The 22,245-nt window shown below is 47.0% G+C and overlaps 1 long non-coding RNA gene across 1 annotated transcript; it reads right to left on the minus strand.

Moving 5' to 3' along the window:
• Window positions 1-10,263: 10,263 nt before the first annotated feature.
• LOC125508043 (uncharacterized) lies at window positions 10,264-11,858 on the minus strand. Its single transcript, XR_015604033.1, has 2 exons — window positions 10,971-11,858; window positions 10,264-10,834 (listed from the first exon to the last, which is right to left on the minus strand). It is a non-coding gene; the product is annotated as an uncharacterized LOC125508043 (long non-coding RNA).
• Between the last annotated feature and the right edge of the window lie 10,387 nt (window positions 11,859-22,245).

Here is a 22,245-nt window from a genome sequence, read left to right on the forward strand (position 1 = left end):
CATGTATACCATGAATCTAGGACGTGGTTCAAAGAGGAAAGGAGTGGGGGAAAGTAGTGGGAAAAGTTGTATATAGCATGAATCTAGGACGTGGTTCAAAGAGGAAATGAAGGGGGAAAGTTGTATAGCGTGAATCTAGGATGTGGTTCAAATAGGAAAGGAATGGGGGAAAGTAGTGGGGAAAGTTGTATCGCATAAATCTAGGACGTGGTTCAAAGAGGAAAGGAAGGGGCGGAAGTACTAGTTCAAAAAGGAAAGGAAGGGACAAGGCTGTAGAGTTTGAGCAGGACTAGATTTGTTGCGCTCGCATAGGGAAAGGTGTCTAAAGATAACAAAACTGGGACCAACACAAATATGCTCCTTGGTTGTTTCTTCTTTGTTGCAACAGACTATGCATGACCACAGTACATCGGTAGATGCACATGGTGCTGGTGCGTCCACTGTCCTGTGCAACTCATTAGCTGTTGTTAATCTAAGGCCCTGTTTGGTTAAAAACTCCCTAGTCCCTACCTGCTTGGTTCCAGGGACTAAACATGGACTAGAGGTTATTAAATGACATGCTAAAAGACCATGTTACCCCTAGTAATGAACTAATAGAGACAAGGTGCGATGCGTGGTAGGGGCAACTGTTGGAAAAAGTCCCAAAAAGACTCCCTCGAGGTCTTCTTTCTTTAGTCCCAAATGCCCACTTTTAGTCCCTAAAAGTCCCTCCTATTTGGTTTAGATGGGACTGACACGGAGTTTTTTTAATCCCTACACCAAAATGTCCCTGTGAACAAACACCCTCTAATAATGCCGCTGGAAAATTGATGAAATGCCACAGTTAAAAGAAAATTACATGTTTAACGAATTTTATTGTTAATATAATCTCTATGTTAATATTAATCAATGCCACCGTTTGAGAAATGCTACGGTCTTGCTTTCTTTCCCATTTAGATAAGGTAGATGCTTCTTTTTGTTGGCTTCTGTGTCATCCACCGTTATTGACCACTAATTGTTTCCTTTGCACCTCTGTGTAAACAGGGTTATCTACTTCACCTCGTCGCCATTGTGACCTTTTGTTGCACTGCACAAAACACTTTTGTTTTAAGAGTGTTTTATGCAGTTCAACCAAAATGTCACACCGACACGTTGCTTGATTGCTTGATCTTAGTGGAGCTGCACAAGAGGAGATCTTACTTCCTATCCGTTAAGGCGAATTTGGTTCAGATCTTCTTCTTGTGAGTTGTTTGAATTCCGCATCATGAGAGATCAGTACTAGCCTTCTTTCACATGATTTTGCAGTGTGCTTTCATATGTTGTGCTACTTGTACGATAATGTTGCTTGATTTTAGTGAACTGCACAAATGGAGACAAGACTTCCAATCTGTATGTGCACCGTAATATCCCATTGAGGTAAGATAAGGATATTTCACAACTGCTGGCCTGTATTTTGCCACTTTCATCAGAAAATTAAGTTTAGTACTATACTTGTGCTCCCTAATTGACATGCCAAATCTTACATTGAAGGCGAAGCTTGTCTGTTATTGAACCAAGTGATGAAGGGGAAGAACAAGCGGAAGAAAAACAAAAATCAACTCCCGGTGCTGTAATGAAGCACTGGAACTGTGATGACACAAGTAATGATATAGTTTTGCATCTTAATTTATTGCTATGGCTGGAACGAGCAATTGTTTTGCCACTGATTTGATGCCACTCTTAATGTAATATGTAATTATCTCAACTTGTGCAAACAGGGATCTTCTTTGAAGATACCATATATTTTAGTGGAACTGCACAAGAAGATGTTGGAAACATTAAACTAATCGAGGAGTATATAGTAAGCATGGCCACCACCGTAGATAGCAACAGATGGTTCCGAAGAAGTGCTTCATCTGTATGCTCTACACAATAAGCCTCCTGACAAAGGTTGGTACTCGCCCACTGATTTCATCCATATGATTGAGCTTTGTCATCTCTATTGGTGTTGTGCTACTGTTTAGATATTGTCATGAAAAAGTGGTATTGTCCTTGAGAAGTGCTTCATCTGTGTTGTTTTAAATATTTCCTTTCCTTTTTTTCGAGCAAACAGGGATGCTAGCATTTAGTAGTCCTCTTGTCTTTGCACAACAGGATCATCTTCCTCTCAAGAAGAATATGGAGTACATGAAGTGACTAGTTCCGATTATGCCAGGATGAAGAAGCCATGTCTATCTTCTCATTAGAAGGAGCAGTTGAAGGATGGTTACATTACTCCCCACAAGACCAAACTAACTTCAGCTCAGAAGGACTGACAAATATCAATTTTTTTGCTGTGATGCACGAGTACAATGTTGTTCTAGGATTCTTTCTGGTGAGTTCCATTTTTCTAAAAGTGTGCTCTACATGGTATGTGCCTGTTGAAACTGTCAATTCATAGTATAGTTTGCTTTATACTAATCACTTTTTTGTATTTTTGCAAACAGGGGTGCTCAGCTTGATTTCAATGGGAACTGCACAAAATGTTCATGAATACATCGAATCATTCATTTCCACCACAAGAAAGGAGGTGCCGATAAGTTCAAGGCGTTGCAACATATAAGGGCGAAAACTTACAAGCTACACGCGAATTTGGTTGGTTTTGGTGGAATTGCACAAAAAGAATAGCTGGTTTATTTAGCACGAGGTGCCATGTCAATGTCTGAACTGATGGCAAACCCTGCCCATTCCAAAATCGTAGGCATTTGATATTTTGGAATGGGACAACCTTGTCAAATTTTGCTCATTGATTTTAGCAAGACATGCGTTTGATATTTTTGAATGGGACACCCTTTGCTGTCAGCAGCGTCGATCAATTTTTTTCTTTTTTCTTTAGTTGTGAAGTAAATATTGCCTGTGACATGTGAGTCGCTGAGATGCATTATCATCGATTGTTTTTAATGTTCTCTATGAATTGCCAGGCCTGTGTGTTTGATTGCAATGTACAGAAACGCTAAAAAGCTGCTCAAACTCTTTCTACTCCTTCTGTTCCTTTTTACTTTGCACATTGTGAAAGTGCATACTTTTTTGTATAAGATTGGTCAAAGTAGAGATACTTTGACTGCAGACAAAACTTGTATGCAGACTAGAAAGGATCGGAGGGAGTACATGTGAAACTGCTGTAAACGAGGTGATCACCCTGGGAATAATGCTAGTACGTATTGTTTTGCATCTTCATCCAATGCCAGTGATACAGGAATTCGAACTAATTGACATAAATTCATTCATACACTGTCGGATTTCATATAAACATGTCGGATTTCATTACATTTCATACATTTTTCAACTAAAAAGGGGTGCGTTGGAGGTATAATTAATTAACCGAAGCTACCCACCTGTGTCCCGCTGAGCCGAACAGAACCTTCAGTGACTTAACTGCAGGTGCAGTTGCGTAACTAACATGTGGCCTGTTGGGCCCACATGTCAGTCAGCCAACTGCACCAGCAGTTAAGTAGAAGCAGCGTTCTTCTCCAGTGCAGCTCTCCGACTCCACGTCGCCGCCAAGAAGCTAACCGGTCGTCAATGGTCAACCCGCCTAGCTTGGCTTCAACCGGAGGGTAGCAGCGGTGGCCTTACTTGGACCTAAGCGGCAGCGACCTACCGTGTTCTACTCTTCCTCGTTTTCTGTGTGGCGTGGCCTCGTTGCCAGCGGGGCGGGGCCTCGGTGGAGCCGGCGATGTCCTCTGTCTCGTTGCCGGCAGGGTGGGGCCTTGGCTGAGCCGGCAATGTCCTCTGCCTCATTGTTGGCGGGGCGGGGCCTCAACGGAGCCGGGGGTGTCCTATGCCTCGTTGTTGGCGTCGCGGGGCCTCGGCGGAGCAGGGCCTCGTCGACGCCAGCGGAGTGGGGACTCGTCGGAGCCTGCATTGTCCTCTGCCTCGTCCTCAGTCTCGCCAAATAGCACCTCGCCCGCTTCATCGCCCTCGTTGCTAGCCTCTTTGTAGGCGGCCGCAGCCTCCGCCACCTGCATGCGGTACCGTCAGCACTCGAGGCGGCCCTTGCGGGCGGAGCGGTACGAGTCGAGCAGTGCCTCCTGCTCCTCCCGCTCCGCGGCGATCTGCTCCTCCGCCTGCAGGTGCTCCTGGAGGAGATGGTGGTTGTAGGCGGCGTCGGCATGCGCCTCCCGGAACTGCTCCTCACGCATCTGCCTCATCCTGTCCATATATTGGGCACGGGCCTCGTTGATGGTCATGGTGCAATGCACCAGCGAGGATGGCGCGGAGGAGGGGGTTGGCGCCGGATCGTCGACTACCATGTTCTCCATTAGGACATCGTTTTCCTCCAGCTGCCTGTCGGCCAGCCGGTCGGCAGCAATGGCTGCCATCTCCTTGTGGTCCGTCGTCCGCCCGTCCCGAAGAGCGCTGGAGCGTGAGGAAGCCATGGTGGGTAGTAGTGGTGTGGATAGGAGGAATGGAATGGATGCGGATGACTGCGGCTATGGCCGGCGCAGCAGTTTATATAGCAATGGTGGGCGGGCGGAGGGACGGACGTGTGGCGCCAGAGTAGCCGCCTCTGCAACCGCGTATCATTAATGTGGGCGGCATATGGACGGACGGCACTTGTGTCGTTTGAAGGCGGAGCAATCGCCTGCACCGGGAAGCGGGGCGGGCGGCGCTGACTGTTTCGGGCGGAAAGCGCGCGCGGGCGAGGAGATGACTTTACTTGGAGAGGATGACAATGGGGACCCACCAGGTCCATAGCCTCACGTACGCAAGTGCCTCCTTATTATATATATATATATATATATAATTTATTTTGCTTCCTCCTGGTTTCTTGACATCATGGTCTCACACCATTGTCAACCTATGTAGTACTCCCTCCTTTCCGGTTTATAGGGCTTATCTCAAAATTTTAGTTTTTCCATTTTATAAGTCTCAATTTGGTTGTTCCCCATCACATGTTCAGACTTCAAGGTGCATTAAATCATTGCATGCAAGTATTAAGAGAAAACTGACCAATGCATGCACTTTATGCATGCATGCATTGCAATTAATGCATTAGTAAACATAATTTTTTGAGAAAAACAAGAGTATTAATTGGGTGCTTTTGCAAACTACAAAAAATATTCCACCACTCATAATCTACCTTGGTTGGTGAGATTTTTGAATTAAGCCTTATAAACCGGAAAAGAGGGAGTAGTCAATAAACGAGAGAATTGCACAAGAAGCGGCCGACAGCTGGGACCAAGCAGCTCAAGCAGTATTTGTGTTTTTGAGGTGTGAGCACTACAGAGTTTTTCGATGTTTAGCCCAGATATTAATTTTTCTCCTCTGAACAACAACGAAAACATCACTGCAGGTATTAACTGGGCGGGCTGTGGCCCGTCTAGCCCAGGCCAGATATCCAGCCCAGATATTAATTTTTTTCAAGCTGAAAATGGCTAGCCCAGCTATACTTTTTTTAGGAATACCCAAGCAAGGTCAAGTTGTTATTCTTCGCCCCGCTGGGCTGCAAATCTTTCCTAAAAGGGATGCATTAGGAGTAACAAGAAAATGGGCTTTAAGTAATAATAAATGGGATGTAATTATAAAAACTAGGGAGTAACTATAAAAAATGCACCAAACACGTGATTACTTTACAAAATATTATTTTTGGATACTGAAAATTTTAATTTCATTAATTGTTGCGAACGCAATGTTTCGTTGGATTTGTACGTAATATAAATTTATATTGAAATTGTATTTAATCTGACTAGAAATTTTGGGATAAAAATATTTCGGATCCCATCAAAATGTGGGAAATTTTATTGAATTCTGTTTTGAACGGTTGGTTGAAATGGGTTGTACTTTTAACAAATTGTAAATGGGCTGTAGTAAATTCCATTAGAATTCAAAAATGGGCTACACATTCTTACAAATCTCAAATGGGCTATAAGTTCTCTGCCACACACTTCTGGCCTTACTAAGTTGACGCGTCCCTTAAAAAAACAGAGTTGACGCATATGCAAGGCTTTGTCAACTTATAGTCAACACACGGTTCTAGCGGCAGTGGTCGTTGGATGTCCATCCAACGGATGCCATGCTTCTTCTTCAATCTCGGATATTCTAGCTTCACCCGCCCAAAAAATGATTCCTCCCCCTGACATCTGGGGTGCACCGTTTCGGAAGCTGGCCTATGGGCCTACTAAGTTGACGTACCAAGGGCTTTGTCAACTTAATCAATATAAATGATTCTATCTGCAGTGGCCGTACGATGTCCATCCAACGGCCGTCGTGCTTCTTAAACCTCTGATCTTCTTGCTCCAGCCGCCCAAAGCAGCACCGGTCGTGTCGCCTGCTCCTGCCTCTCGTGGCCGGCTGTGCTGCCGCAGAGGCCTCACCGCCCCCTACTACTCCCACCGTTGGCCAGGCCATCCCTCCACTCACCCACACCCCCTGTTATTCTACGGCGACGGCAGCGCAGCCGAACCAGTGAACCATCGTACTCCTCTCCGCGTGTGCATCCACTGCCGCGTCTTCCCCGGCTCCGCGTCGTCCCCTTCCTAGGCCTCGCCGTTGTCCACCGCTCTGGTGCTCTCGGCCCGGCGTGGTCAACGTGGTCAAGGAACGACTTCCATCGGACGTGGACTGTACGTGGAGAGGCTGACAGCTGGGTCCATGGCAGCCGCAAGGAAGTGCCTCCTTATTACGCGCAAAATAATTATTCCTCCACCTGACAGCGGGGACCCACCGGATGGGCCACCGTATTTCACAAAAAATGATTCACCCCCTGACTGCTGGGACCCACGAGCTACATCTTCACACGCAAGGAAGTGCGTCCGGAAAAAAAAACGATTCGCCCCCCTGACTGATGGGACCCACCAGCTACATCTTCGCACACAAGGAAGTGCGTCCGAAAAAAATGATTCGCCCCCCGACTGCTGGGACCCACCAGCTACACCTTCGCACGCAAGGAAGTGCGTCCGGGCAAAAAAAAGATTCGCCCCCTGACTGCTGGGACCCAGCAGCTACACCTTCGCACGCAAGGAAGTGCGTCCAGGAAAAAAACCAAACAAAACGATTCGCCCCCCTAACTGCTGGGACCCACCAGCTACATCTTCGCAGGCAAGGAAGTGCCTGACAGTCGGGACTCGGGACCCACCTGGTCGAAGCGTACGTAGCGTTGTCATTCTGGTCGCAAACGTGTACGTACATACTGGTCGATGTAGAGGCGTGCACGTGTCGTAGTAGGGGCGCGCACGTGTCGTAGTAGGGGCGCGCATGTAGCATGTACACATACGTACAGCGGCCAGGGTGCAAGAAAGAAAATACGGCCACGTATGTGTACATACGGGCAGGGTCTCGAACGCCTACTCGCGCATACGTACGGCCATGGCTCGTGTACATGGCTGGGTCGGAACGGAGAAACGACGTCGTCACTGTGTTCATGGGGAGGCAACGGAATGCGTCGTGTTCATGGGGAGGAAGCGGAATGCGTCGTGTTCATGGGGAGGCAACGGAATGCGTCGTGTTCATCGGGAGGCAACGGAATGCGTCGTGTTCATCGGGAGGCAACGGAACGCGTGGGAGCCAACCGGCTGGGTCGAAACGGAATGCGTGGTCGTGTTCATAGGGAGGGCTTGGACGAAACAGGCGATGGAAATTAGGCCTAGCGTACCGCAGAACGGAGGAAACAGACCTCCTACGGTCGAAATGGGGGTCCTGTTGATCGGGAGGGGTGTGGCGTACCGCAAAACGGAGGAAACGGACCTCCTACGGTCGAAACGGGGGTCCTGTTGATCGGGAGGGCTGTGGCATACCGCAAAACGGACGAAACGGACCTCCTACGGTCGAAACGGGGGTCCTGTTCATCGGGAGGGGTGTGGCGTACCGCAAAACGGGACTCCACGGGATATTGTTCATCTCCACCGTCGACCTCCTCCAGCCTCCACGGGCTACCGTCGACCTCCTCTAGCCTCCACGGGCTCCTGTTCATCCAGCCTCCACCGCGCGCTACTCCACCGGCTACTGTTCAACCACCCCTCCACCGTCTACTGTTCATCCATCCCTCCACACCACGGGGTCCTGTTCAACCACCCGTCCACGGGCACCCCTCCACCGTCTACTATTCATCCAGCCCTCCACACTACGGGGTCCTGTTCATTCAGAGGCAACGCCACCGCTCACTGTTCATCCAACCCCCCCCCCCCTCCAACGCTCACTGTTCATCCAATCGATCGGCTTCAGTTAGCAGCAGTAGCGAAGGAATCGCTCGATCGGGTTCAGTTAACAGGCATCGATCGATCGCTCGGGTTCAGTAACGCGTAGCCTGCAGTGCAATCGCTCGGGTTCAGTTAGAGCCCAACGCCTCGCTCGGGTTCAGTTAGAGCCAACGCCTTGCACACACGCGCGTACGTGTACGAGAGAAACGCGCATCGCTCGGCCCCCGACCTCCCATCATAACTGGGAACTCCCTGAAATTTTCCTCGCCCTCGCTTCTAGCACGGTTTTTTCCGTCATGGACAGTCCAAAGAATGTCATGCAGCTGCGTCTCCGGCCCGCCCAGGACGAAAAGCCCATTTTCTATCATGATTTTTTGTCACAGATGTAGGAGCCCACCACATCTATGATAATACCGGGTTTTGTCACAATTATCGTCATAGAAGTGTCATATGTATGACAGAAAAAAAATTGTTCGGCCCAAAATATCACGGATGTGTCTTTTTTTTGTAGTGAATATTGCGTGAGTGTTAGCAATTATGAAAGACTAAATGATAGTTGAGTATGTGGACTTGCTGAAAAGCTCTTATATTGACTCTTTCTGATGTTATGATAAATTGCAATTGCTTCAATGACTGAGATTATAGTTTATTAGTTTTCAATGAAGTTTATGATTCATACTTAAAACTTTGAATGAATTGTTACTTTATCATAAGAGATCATATAACAATATATATATATATATATATACATAGTCGGTCTATTCTGGTAATATTATCAGAATAGTTATTTTTATAACACTTCCGCACTGCACGCTCAATGCAAGTGCACGTCATTGTTTGAACCAAGTGTGTTGCAGTACTCACACAAGTGAACTTCGTGTCGAAAAAAACTGCACGCAGTGTTTTTCTGGTACTGTTTTCGCTCTAATTTTTTAACCGTTTATCGGAACGAGGCGTATAACATATCGTTGAAAAGCTATTGATTAGGCGCAACTTCGCCATGTTGAACACTTTTCGAGATTCCTCTCGGTTTAAGAGCAGTTTCAAAAATGGTACGGCGGATGACGAGTGGCAGCAAGCGTATTTTCGTGATTTTTTCTAAACCGCTCATCGGAATAAGGCAAATGATATGTCGTTGGAAAGATATTGTCGAGGCGCATATTTTTCGTATCTATTATTTTCTCTAATTCGTTACGGTTTAAGAGCAGTTTCGAATTTACTAAATCGCGAAATTACGTTTTTTTTTTGAAATTTTCGGTACTGTTTTCGCTCTATTTTTTGAACCATTTGTCAAAACCAGGCGTGTAATACATCGTTGGAAAGCTATGGACAAGGCGCAACATTCATATATAGAAATGGTTTTGAGATTCCTTACGGTTTTAAGTTAATTTTGAAAATGGTGCGGCGGATGACAAGTGGCAGCGGTCATTTTTCGCAATTTTTTTACAAACCGCTTGTCGAAATGATTCAAATGATACGCCGTTGGAAAGATATCGACGAGGCGCAAATTTTTCATGTAGAACACTCTCTCTAATTTCTTACCGTGTAAGAGCAGTTTTAAAATTAGCGAAATGCGGACACTCTATTTTTCGCGACACTCAAATCGACGAGTGAACTTCATCCGACAGAAAACCACACTGCTTTTAGACTGAAAATGCACTGCATCAGACAGTCAAGTGAACTTCATGGTTTGTTTCATCATTTTATTAAAAGTTAAGTTTACTTTTTTCTCTTTTTTTCTAACGAGTGGACCGTAGGGACTAAGCGAGTGACCTACATCCGATAAGAAGAGAACTTCTTCGAGATGTTTTTGTTTCTGTTGAATTTCTGTTAGTCTCATCCGAACTATTCGACGTGCGTACCGCATCAGACAGAAAACCGCACTGCATCAAAGAGTCAAATGAACTTCATGAATTCTTTTGTCGGACGTAAATTTTTCTCAGACGAGTTTTTGTTGTCTTTTTTCAATATTTTCTATGAATGAGAGTGGACCGCAGAGACGAGGGCAAGTGAACCTCAACATATATCCAAGTGAACGGCACTACTATCTTGTTGTTTCGCTAAATTTTTCGCACTTTCATCTTGGGAACAAGTGAACATCGTCGCTCTCAAAAATGAACCACATCCGAGGACCAAGTGCACTGCATGTGTTTGACGGAATCGACCGAGTTTTGAAACACACAAGCACATCGTGCACTTCATAGTATCGACCGAGTTTTGAAACACACGAGCACATCGCACACTTCACACACCAGCCGTGCAAACCGCAAGCAGTTCCCAAACGGACTGCATATACTTTTACAAAAAATAAATGCATTTGACTGAAGTGGACCACAGTACTCCTCAAAGTGGTCTGCATCAACCTTTTTTTCATGAAAAATGAACCTCTCCAACATACCAAGCGGACTGCATGCCGCGACAAGCCGAGCTGCAAGCCGAGCCGCGACGAGCTGCACGCCACGCTCTTCATCGTCGTCGCGCGTAGGTGCAGCCAGTGGGCTGGACCAGTGAGAGTGTCGTACTGCATGCCGCTGGGGGGAGGACTGCGTGTGCCAGCGAGCTGCACGACCATGTGGGTGTCGGCAAACTGAAAGCATTCGCGAGCTGAACCGCCGGTCTACAGAGCCCTTCTGGCCAAACTACATCTATGCAGGGGAGAGGCAGATTCTTGCCAGTGAACTGCAAGGCCAACCTAGAATCTGTTCAACACACAAACAAAATTAAAATCAAGGTGCGGCGCACTGCTCGCGGCATCCGACTGCACTGCACATCCAAAGTTCAGAAAAAAGGAAGAAAAACTTTCTGAACTGAACGGGTTCGTCACTGCTGTTTGACCTTCACCGCGTGGGATCCCAAGCACGATCGGGAGGAGGGCAGAAGGTCGCCGCTGGGGAACGAACCACCACGCTGGGTATGGACTGCAGCAGGCGTCACAGCCAACTGCCACCGTCGGGGTAGCGAACGTCTGTAGCAGGAGACCATGGCGCCCGAGACCTTGCACGCCATGTCTGTAGCAGGAGACCATGGCTCCCACGTCTGTAGCAGGAGACCATGGCGCCCACGTCTGAACAAGCCATGGTGCCCGAGACCTTGCACGCGAGCCACCGGGATGGACGCGTCGTGGACCTCGCCGGGGTGATTTTGCACTCCTCGCGCCGAGAGTGGAGGTCGGGGTTTGACATGGCAAGGAAGGGAAGGCCGTCGGACACCCCCACGCCCCTCTGGATGCGCTCTATGGTGGTAGGCAGGAGGTGGAGGAACTGGGAGGGGAGAGTCACCGGCGACCGTCGAGCTCACCGGCTGACCATCCGATCTGCGAAGCCAAGTTACCCTTCATATGGGGACGGAGAGGACGCCCCCAGGATGTCTTGGCGTGGATCCGTCGTCGAGCAGCCGCGGGAGGATAACGACAGGGCGGATCCAGCTGCTCTCGGCCAAGTGGTTGGCAGGGACGGCGACGCGCGGATTCGACGCCGACCACGCGTGGGAGGACTGCGATGGGCGGATCCGGTGGCTGGCCTGCGCGGGGGCAGGTCGGCGTGGAGGGTAGGTGGTTCGAGGTGGTGCGGTGGCGCAGGGGGGTGGAGGTGGCGCGAAGGTGTAGGGGAGGGAGGTGGCGTGGCGGTGAGAGGTCGCCAGCCTGGGGACGCGACGGTGGGTTGGTGGATCGGGGGCTGGGGCATGGGAGGAAGAAGGTGGAGGGGATAGGGGAGGAGTGGGTGGAGGTGGGGTGGGTTTCTTTTTTTTGCGTGGGTTAGTCGGGGTGTTATCAGAATAAGACGAAAATGTTATTAGAATAAGGTCTTAAGAGATGTTATTAGAATAGACCCATCATATATATATATATATATATATATATATATATATATATATATGTTGCTATTATAAAAATGATCATGATGCCATCATGTTCGTATTTTATATTATCGACACCTCTATCTCTAAACATGTGGACATATGTTTCGATATCGGCTTTTTCTTTTGGACAAGCGAGGTCTAAACTTGGGGGAGTTGATACGTCCATTTTTCATCATGCTTTTATATCGATATTTATTGCATTATGGGTTGTTACTACACAATATGTCGCAATACTTATGCCTATTCTCTCTTATTTCACAAGGTTTACATGAAGAGAGAGAATGCCCGCAGCTAGAATTCTGGACTGGAAAATGAGCAAATATTAGAGACCTATTCTGCACAACTCCAAAAGTCCTGAAACTTCACGGGAGCACGTTTCAGAATATATAAAAAATATTGGGCGAAAGAAGTACCAGAGGGGGGCCACCCACCCACCCATCATATGATTCACGTTCGATATTTTGATGAGATGTATGTTGTCTTTCCTCTAGTGGTGTCATGTGAACGTCGACTACATGACACTTCACCATTGTTTGGGCCAAGGGGAAGGCATTGGGAAGTAATAAGTAGATGATGGGTTGCTAGAGTGACAGAAGCTTAAACCCTAGTTTATGCGTTGCTCCGTAACGGGCTGATTTGGATCCATATGTTTCATGCTATGGTTAGGTTTACCTTAATACTTATTTTGTAGTTGTGGATGCTTGCAATAGGGGTTAATTGTAAGTGGGATGCTTGTCCAAGGAAGGAAAGTACCCAAGCACAGGTCCACCCACATATCAAATTATCAAAGTACCGAACGTGAATCATATGAACGTGATGAAAACTAGCTTGACGATAATTCCCATGTTCCTCGGGAGCGCTTTCCTTTATATAAGAGTTTGTCCAGGCTTGTCCTTTGCTACAAAAAGGATTGGGCCATCTTGCTGCACCTTATTTACTTTTATTACTTGTTACCCGTTATAAATTACCTTATCATAAAACTATCTGTTACCGATAATTTCAGTGCTTGAAGAGAATACCTTACTGAAAACTGCTTATCATTTCCTTCTGCTCCTTATTGGGTTGGACACTCTTACTTATCGAAAGGACTAGGATAGATCCCCTATACTTGTGGGTCATCAATGTCCTATTTACTGAAGTAGATTGCCAAGTGTTTCGTAGAGATAATCATAAAATGGTCTTTACCGGTATACGTAGAGGTGATCTATACATTGTTGATTTCACTAAAAAGGCTCAACCTAGAACTTTCTTAATTGCTAAATCTTCTAAAGGTTGGTTGTGGCATAGAAGGTTAGGCCATGTGGGCATGCGAAATCTTGATAAGCTTATTAAAGGTGATCATATCTGTCATGGTTTTGTCACGGCAGATGTCCTAGAGAAAGGACTTAGTCGTGGAGCCATCGCGACGGGTTAGCTTGAAGGGGTTAAAGCGGACACAAGGACGCAAGTGAGTTTATACTAGTTCGGCCCCTTCGATGAAGGTAAAAGCCTACGTCTAGTTGTGATGGAATTGATGGGTGTTTCGATGACTAGGGAGCAAACAAGCTTCGCCTATGTCTCGAGTTGTTGTCTGTTGTCCTTGAACCGCCGCCGGGTCATCCCCTTATATACATGGGTGACGCCCGTCGGTTTACAGAGTCCCAACACCGGCTCATAGATGTGTCCGGTTTGGTCTCTACTTATTCCTAACTTACAATACAAGTTACATATTCCCGCCGGTTTACGGCTACAGGCTCTCAACCGATTATGGGTCTTGAGCCCTCATCTACCTTCATGGGCTTTAACATACTTAACTGCTGATGAAGTTAACCCGGCCCAGATAGGCCGGTTTACGCCCAGTAGTAATATCCCCAACATTAGGCCCCGGATTGATTTGAACAGGTTCATGTCAATCCTTAGCAAAAACTTCAGCTTCAACATCTTCTTGTAGTTTGGTGAACCGCCATGATGTCATCTTCTCTGATTGCTGTAAACCGGTGTGACGTCATCTGTCATCAAGAAACTATCCATGATACCTTCTTGTTTAATATATCTGCGATAATCGAGGCGATAGCTCTGTTTCCAAACTTGTGGCCCCTTGATTTTTGCGCCTGACCCATGTCCCTTGCTTTATAAATAGGACCGAAGGGTCATTTCTTTTTCCCCTTCGTGCCCTTCTGCTTCTTCTTCCTCGCGTCGCCCAGCTTCAGAGCTCCGCCGCCGCCGTCGACCTCTGCACCAGCTTTGGCCGCTGCATCGACCTGAGCGTACTAGAGCACCACGGCGACCTTCCGCTCCTTCCTCAGCTCTGGTAAGTCTTCTATCCTTTTCATCATAGATCTGTTCTAGGGTTTCCATGTTCTCTAACGTTCGTCGCTTGTTTCTTGTTCATGTGATAGATCCTTAGACGAGTCTGTGAATCTTCACTCTGTGTAGCAGTAGTTTTTATCCTTCGTTTTCACTTTCGCATATTAAGACCATAGATCTTATCCGTACCTTTGCTTATTGATTCGGCACTGCTCCTTTTGGGCTTTGAATATTTATCTCCTTTATAAACATGTTCCAGATCCAAAGCTGTAGTATAATCTTGTGAAATCTGTTTTTGCGTACTTACTCATCTGCAGTCTTGACTGTTCAATGCTTAGATCAGGCGGTTTAACTTTGTAGAAAAATTTGACAAACCGGTATATACCATTAGTCCCCTTGTTGAACCGCCAGATGTTGGTTGCTTCATGAAACTTCGGTTCAGATAGTTCTGTCTCCGGTTTAACAGTGCCCATACCAACGTACCTTGATCAAGTGCATTTTTGAACCGGGATCTTCTACCTTGTAGATTCCACCATGGCCAAGCAAGTGTATGAGTGCAATTGGGTCCCTTCTCGCGTCACAGAGGATCAACTGGACGATTTAGTCCTGATTGGCGCCTTGGGCAGCAAAGATACCATCCATTGGAGGGCTCTTGGCAAAGAATGCCCCCCCACACCTCGTGAAGGAGAGGTTGTTGTTTTCGTAGATCACCTAGCCCGGGGCTTTAAACCGCCCGGTTCTAAATTTTACCGGGATGTTTTAGCTGATTTCCAACTCCATCCGCAAGACACTGGCCCCAACTCTGTTACAAATATGTGCCACTTCCAAGTGCTCTGTGAGGTGTTCTTTCAAGAGGAACCCACAGTGGAATTATTCAGAGATCTTTTCCATCTAAACCGCCGTACTGAGTTTACTGATGGCTCCAATACGGAGTTGGGTGGCATGGCGATTCAAAAAAGGAAAGAGGTCACATACCCTCACGCCAAGCTGCACAGTCACCCCAAGGAGTGGAATCAGACATGGTTCTACTGCAAAGACACCTCCCCTGCTGGTGAGAATCCCTTGCCTGGCTTTCGTCCAGAGCGGCTCAGCAATACACACCCTTTTCCTCAAAGATTGACTGCCCAGGAGAGAAGCAAATATGCTCCCCAGCTGTCAAAGCTCAGAGCCTTTATGGCCAACGGTTTGACAGGGGTTGATCTCGCTCGCTGTTGGATATCATGGAGCATACTGCCCCTTAGTCAGCGCTCCGGTTTGATGTGCGAGTATACTGATAGTGTTGATGACCCACTGCGACACTCAAAACTCCAGCTCTCCGGTGAAGAAATCACAGAGGCTGTGCGTAAAATACTGAATGAACCGGAACACGTCTGCGCTAGAACCGGCCTGCTTTCCTTCTGTACTACCAACAAACCGCCAGCTGTAAGACTTTGATTTTTTTCTTTGCTGAATTTGGTTTATTTTCCATGCGTCTTATTGATGATGATATTTGTCAGGATGATGCCGAAGCCAGCCACGCGGATGTTGCAGAGGTAATTATTCTCTCTTCCGATTCAGAAACTTTGCCTTCACAAAAAATCCGTTAGGCAAACCGGAAAGTTAAATTTTCTCATCCTCTTGCTTATTTGGATCATAAACTTCTTATGAAGACTCAACAACACGAAGCTCGCCGCACCACCCGACACAGCGGCCAGATAGTTACCTCCGCCGATTTACCGAACAGTCCGGTTCAGAAACGTCATTCTGAGGTCTCTAATTCGCTTGTCAGTGCTTGTCCTAAAGCGGGCTGCTTTCATCAATCTCTTAATCCGTCTGACTCCGATTACCAGGTTATTTCCCACTCATCTTCTGGCGAGTCATCAACTAGTCAGCTCCCGCCGCTCAAAACGATGCTTGGGTAAGCTATATTTATTGTGATGTTTGCAGTACATTGCCTTAGAACACATGCTATATTTAATTTGATTATTCTTCTCAGGGCCAAACCTAGGCCAAGCAAGAAGGCCCGCCTGGACAAAGCGGCCGAAGAAGATGTCATTCTTGAAGCGGCTATCTCTGAGGATATTCCCAACAATCCACCGCAGCCAGATGATGATCTTATTGCTGAAGAGAGACCTACTGATACCTCAGGTCCTATCCATCAGCCCATAGGTTCCATCCGGATTGAAAGCTCCACCGGTCCAGCAAAACCTACTGACAAGCCAACAGCTCCAGTGCAAACCGGTGGTACCAAGGATGATGAGGTTGTCATTACTGGCACTGGTCATACTGAGCCAAGCAATCCTGTCGCTTTATCCAAACATTCTGCCAAGGGAGAATTTGCTGCTTTTGGCAAAGGCACGTGGAACACTGATCTGACGGCTTACGCTGCTCTGAACGCCCAAGATATCCATTCCAGCTATCTGAACCGGCTGTATACCAGCCGTGACTACGAAGCCGTTCTGGTTAATATGATGAAAGATAAATATGAGGTAACTTCCATATACTCCTTCCTGCTTGTATGCTTTGATTCTTGCTGACTCTCCTAGCCCCCAAGGGCCGGTTTGAACTATCCTTTCAAACCGGGACTTAATAATATAAATCTCGATACTTTGAAATTTGCTGATGTAGCCTCCAAGGGCCGGTTCAACTTAGCGTAGTTAAACCGGTACTTTAAGTAACTGAAACTGCCGTATCAGAATACATATGATCAAATAGCCATTAGCCCCCAAGTGCCAAGTTGAATGCTTGTATTGATCTTGGGACTTTGTAAACAATTTTGAAAGATGAGGATCGAATATGCATTAGCCCCCAAGTGTTAAGCGCATAACTTGTTATGTGGTTGGTACTTGAATCCTTCTACCGATTCGTTGAAACATATATCTGTATGCCTGCAGGCGGAGCTGAAGGTGAAAGAAAACCAAGTCATCGATCTTCAAGAAAACCTGAAAACCCAACAAGCTGAAACCTCCAAAGCAAAAGAGGAATTGGCCAGTGCTTTAAGCGCCATGGAACAACTTAAGGAGAACTTCAAGAAGAAACGGGCGGATTGGGCCACTGAAAAGTCCGCTTTGATCAAACAAGCAGAGGATGCCGAGGCTGCACTAAAAGCAGTGACGGATGAACTGACCAGCATAAAGCGGCACGTTCATGCCATGACCACTGCTATCTTTTGTAAGCCAGCTTGCCTTCTGAATTGGCTCTGCCTTCTTACAGAGTCGCCGATTTATTAACCCTTTATGGTATTTCAGGGACACGCATTGGTCATTTGGGGTCAGACGTGCGGAAGAAATTGAAAGCCGCCTATACATTGGTTGAACAATTGTATACTGGTGCCCAACGGATCATTTGTACCGCATCTCATAACAAACCGGCGCCCAGTTTGATTCAAGATACTCTGATGAAACTGTCAGTGCTTCCTACCCGTGTTGAAGAGCTGAAGAAATCTGCTGCTCAAACCGGTGCAATCAATGCTTTAATCCGGGCAAAAGCCTGGGTGCTGGATTTTGATCCTATTGAAGCGGCTCAGGGTTATCCCAGCTTGAAGGAAGACGGGTCAGAATTTGGTGAAGCGGATTTGCGAGCCATAAACCGGGAGGTACGTCCGCTAGCTTGTCAACTGGCTGAGGAAGTAGATTTGTCTCATTATCAAGCCCAATATGACAACCAGAACAAGCGAATAGCTGCACCAATCCATGAATCGGAAAATCTGATCCCTCCAATCCGTAAGCATACTTACGCTCCCGATATTGACCCGTCTTCGCTAATCCATGACGAAGCTGTTTTTCAAGCATTAATGGGAATCAACTGGACAACTGTGGATTTCCAGCCACCGGGTAGAGAAACGGAAGCTGAAGCGGCGCAGGATGACCCACAACCATCAGGCCAGGCTGGTGGCCAAGCTTAAACCGGAAGCCGGTTTTAAAACTGCCTCTCCTTTGTGAAAAACAATTATGTTATTATGGGCACCATGTTGCCTTGTAATAGGCTAGCTGATACCTTTGTTGTTGATATGCCTTCGTGCATAACTTGTTCTTCCTGTGGTAATGAACTTTCCAAAATACTTTCTGAAATAAGAAATTCGTTAAGTGCCACCGCGGTTGTACCGTCAGGCGGAATATGATGTCTGTATATATAAAGTCAAAACATCCAAAACAAAATTTTAAGTATATGATCAAAATTTTGAGATACATAATACCTGCCACCGTTGAGTGTGAAGTTGGCTTGGCCAACCTTGAAGCGGAGTTTTGCAAACCCACACTGTTGGAGGAAATAACAACTCCTGTATATGTATATGACGCTGGTTACCATGTAAACCGTGTCGGGTTATAATAAACATCGTGTTACTCCATAAGAGGATGTTAACAACAAGGATCAAACCGGACAAATAGTCTCCGGATTGACGTGAACTGTGTTTCGTCAATTGATTGGTTAAAAAACTTTGTCGGTTTAAAGAACACAATAAAAAGCAAAAAACCCCCTTCAAAGAAAAGTATGAAGCAAAAGCAACGACAAAAAGGTTTGCCAAAAAAGATTTATTTAAGCTGATCAAATGGCGTAACCATGGCCAAACACGACCAAGCTCCCGTTAGGTGTAACTATGGTTCTAGTTAGCCAGGTCCCCAAGTGATTCTTGTGGCATTTATGCCGACCAAATGGCGTGGTCATGGTTCGGGTTCGACCAATCCCCCAAGTGATTCTGTGGCCTTAGGCCAATCAAGAGGCATGACTGGTTTAGACATGACCAAGTCCCCAAGTGATCTGGTGGCTTTCGCCTATCAAGAGGCATGGTATTGGTTCGGACACGATCAATCCTCCAAGTGATATAACACGATGCTTTTAGCAAAGCGAACTCAAGGGGTAAACCGGAGGCCGCTTTAGAGCAACTCCGTGTAACCTCACATGATGTAAAAGAACAGATACCCCACTTTAGCTGAGGTTCCGGTTTATTATCATAATATATACATTGTCGTAATATGTACATAAGTATAGCCCATGGCTCAGGTATAGTAAGGTCGAAGATGAGCTATATTCCATGGCCTGCTAGTCTCCTCCTCTGATGTACGTGAGTCCTTATGCTCTCGAATATCGATCAGATAGTACGACCCATTGTGCAGATTCTTGCTGACCACGAAAGGCCCCTCCCAAGGTGGGGATAGCTTATGCATACCAGTCTGATCTTGGATGAGCCGAAGCACCAAATCTCCTTCCTGAAAGGCTCTGGTTCTGACTCGGCGACTGTGATAACGACGAAGATCCTGCTGGTAAATCGCCGATCGGGCGGCTGCGATGTCACGCTCTTCATCCAACCGGTCCAAAGCATCTTGCCGTGCTGTCTCGTTGTCCGCTTCAATATAAGCCGTGACACAAGGTGAATCATGACAGATATCACTGGGGAGAACCGCCTCCGCTCCATAAACCATGAAGAACGGTGTGTATCCTGTTGATCTGTTGGGTGTTGTATTGATGCTCCATAACACAGATGGTAATTCTTCTACCCAACAACCCGGCTTCTCTGCAAAGGAACCATGAGCCGGGGCTTGATGCCTCTCAAGATCTCTTGATTAGCTCTTTCTGCTTGACCATTGGACTGTGGATGTGCCACTAATGAAACGTCGAGCCGGATGTGCTCCCGTTCGCAGAACTCCTTTACAGCACCTTTGGACAAATTGGTACCATTATCTGTGATAATATTGTGCGGAAAACCAAACCGGAAAATCACCTTTTTGATGAACTAAACCGCCGTGGCCGCATCACACTTGCTAACAGGTTCTGCCTCCACCCACTTTGTAAACTTCTCAACCGCCACCAGGAGGTGGGTCTTCTTATCTTTGGACCTTTTGAAAGGCCCAACCATATCCAGCCCCCAAGTCGCAAACGGCCAAGTAATTGGAATCATTCTCAATTCTTGAGCCGGTACATGAGCACGTCTTGAAAACCTTTGACAACCATCACATCGTCTGACCAGATCCTCCGCATCAGCATGAGCAGTTAACCAATAGAAACCATGGCGGAACGCTTTAGCCACCAGAGACTTTGAACCGACGTGGTGACCACAATCTCCTTCGTGGATCTCACGCAAAATTTCACGGCCTTCTTCAGGAGACACGCAACGTTGAAAAGCTCCTGATACACTGCAATGATGCAACTCACCGTTGATGATAGCCATGGACTTGGATCGCCGGATTATCTGCCGGGCCAGAATCTCATCTTCTGGCAACTCGCCCCGGTTCTTGTACGCCAGGTAAGGAAGCGTCCAATCCGGAATAACATGAAGAACTGCTACCCATTGAGCCTCCGGATCAGGAATAGCCAAATCCTCTTCACCAGGGATCTTCACTGATGGGTTGTGCAGCACATCCAGAAAAACATTGGGCGGGACCGGTTTGCGCTGAGAGCCCAGCCGGCTTAAAGCGTCCGCCGCTTCATTTTTCCGCCGGTCCACGTGGTCCACCTGATAGCCTCTGAAATAACCTGCAACAATATCTACCTCACGATGATATGCTGCCATGAGTGGGTCCTTGGAGTCCCAAGTGCTAGACACTTGCTGAGCCACAAGGTCCGAGTCACCGAAGCACTTAACTCGACTTAGATTCATCTCCTTAGCCATCCAGAGACCATGGAGCAAGGCTTCATACTCAGCTGCATTGTTAGTACAAGGGAACATTAAACGGAGAACATAACAAAACTTATCACCTCGTGGGGAAGTTAATACGACTCCAGCCCCCGAGCCTTCCAACTGCCTGGATCCGTCAAAATGGATGGTCCAATACGTATGATCCGGCTTTTCTTCAGGTGCTTGCATTTCCGTCCAGTCATTGATGAAATCAACAAGTGCTTGAGACTTAACTGCTGTCCGAGGCACATACTTCAAACCGTACGGCCCCAACTCTATGGCCCACTTTGCAATCCGGCCAGTTGCTTCCCGGTTCTGGATGATATCTCCCAAAGGAGCAGAACTGACTACCGTAATTGAGTGCCCTTGGAAATATTGCTTAAGCTTCCGGCTTGCCATAAAAACTCCATACACCAGCTTCTGCCAATGCGGATACCTTTGTTTGGACTCAATGAGCACCTCGCTGATATAATAGACCGAACGTTGAACCGGGTGCTCCTTACCTGCCTCTTTTCGCTCCACCACAATAGCTACGCTGACCGCTCGAACATTAGCAGCAACATACAGCAGTAACAGCTCCTTGTCAATGGGAGCGGCGAGCACAGGCGGATTGGCCAATTGCCGCTTTAAGTCTTCAAATGCTTCATCAGCAGCAGAACTCCAGACAAACTGATCCGTCTTTTTCAACATCTGATACAAAGGGATTGCCTTCTCACCCAGGCGACTGATAAACCGGCTTAGCACAGCAATCCGGCCTGCCAAGCATTGAACATCATTGATACACTTCGGTTTAGGCAGGGAGGTGATAGCCGTGATCTTCTCCGGATTAGCCTCAATTCCCCTGTTGGACACTAGAAAACCCAATAGCTTGCCCGCTGGTACACCAAAGACACATTTGTCTGGATTAAGCATCATCTTGTATGTTCTCAGGTTATCAAAGGTTTCTCTCAAATTATCAATCAGAGTCTCCTTTTCCCTGGATTTAACCACGATATCATCCACGTAAGCATGTACATTACGGCCAATCTGCTTGTGAAGACAATTTTGTACACACCGTTGGTAAGTTGCCTGGGCACTCTTGAGCCCGAAGGGCATAGACACATAGCAGAAGGCTCCAAAGGGAGTTATAAATGCTGTCTTCTCCTGGTCCTGAACTGCCATTTTGATCTGATGGTAGCCAGAATATGCATCCAAAAAACTTAAACGCTCACAACCCGCCGTAGCATCAATAATTTGATCAATACGGGGGAGGGCAAAAGGATCTGCTGGACAAGCCTTATTAAGATCTGTGTAATCCACACACATGCGCCAGGTGCCGTCTTTCTTAAGGACCAGCACCGGATTGGCAAGCCACTCAGGGTGGAAAACTTCAAT

The sequence above is a fragment of the Triticum urartu genome, chromosome 5A (assembly GCF_056163025.1).
Source record: "Triticum urartu cultivar PI428250 chromosome 5A, HENAU_Tu73, whole genome shotgun sequence".
Classification (NCBI taxonomy): domain Eukaryota; kingdom Viridiplantae; phylum Streptophyta; class Magnoliopsida; order Poales; family Poaceae; genus Triticum; species Triticum urartu.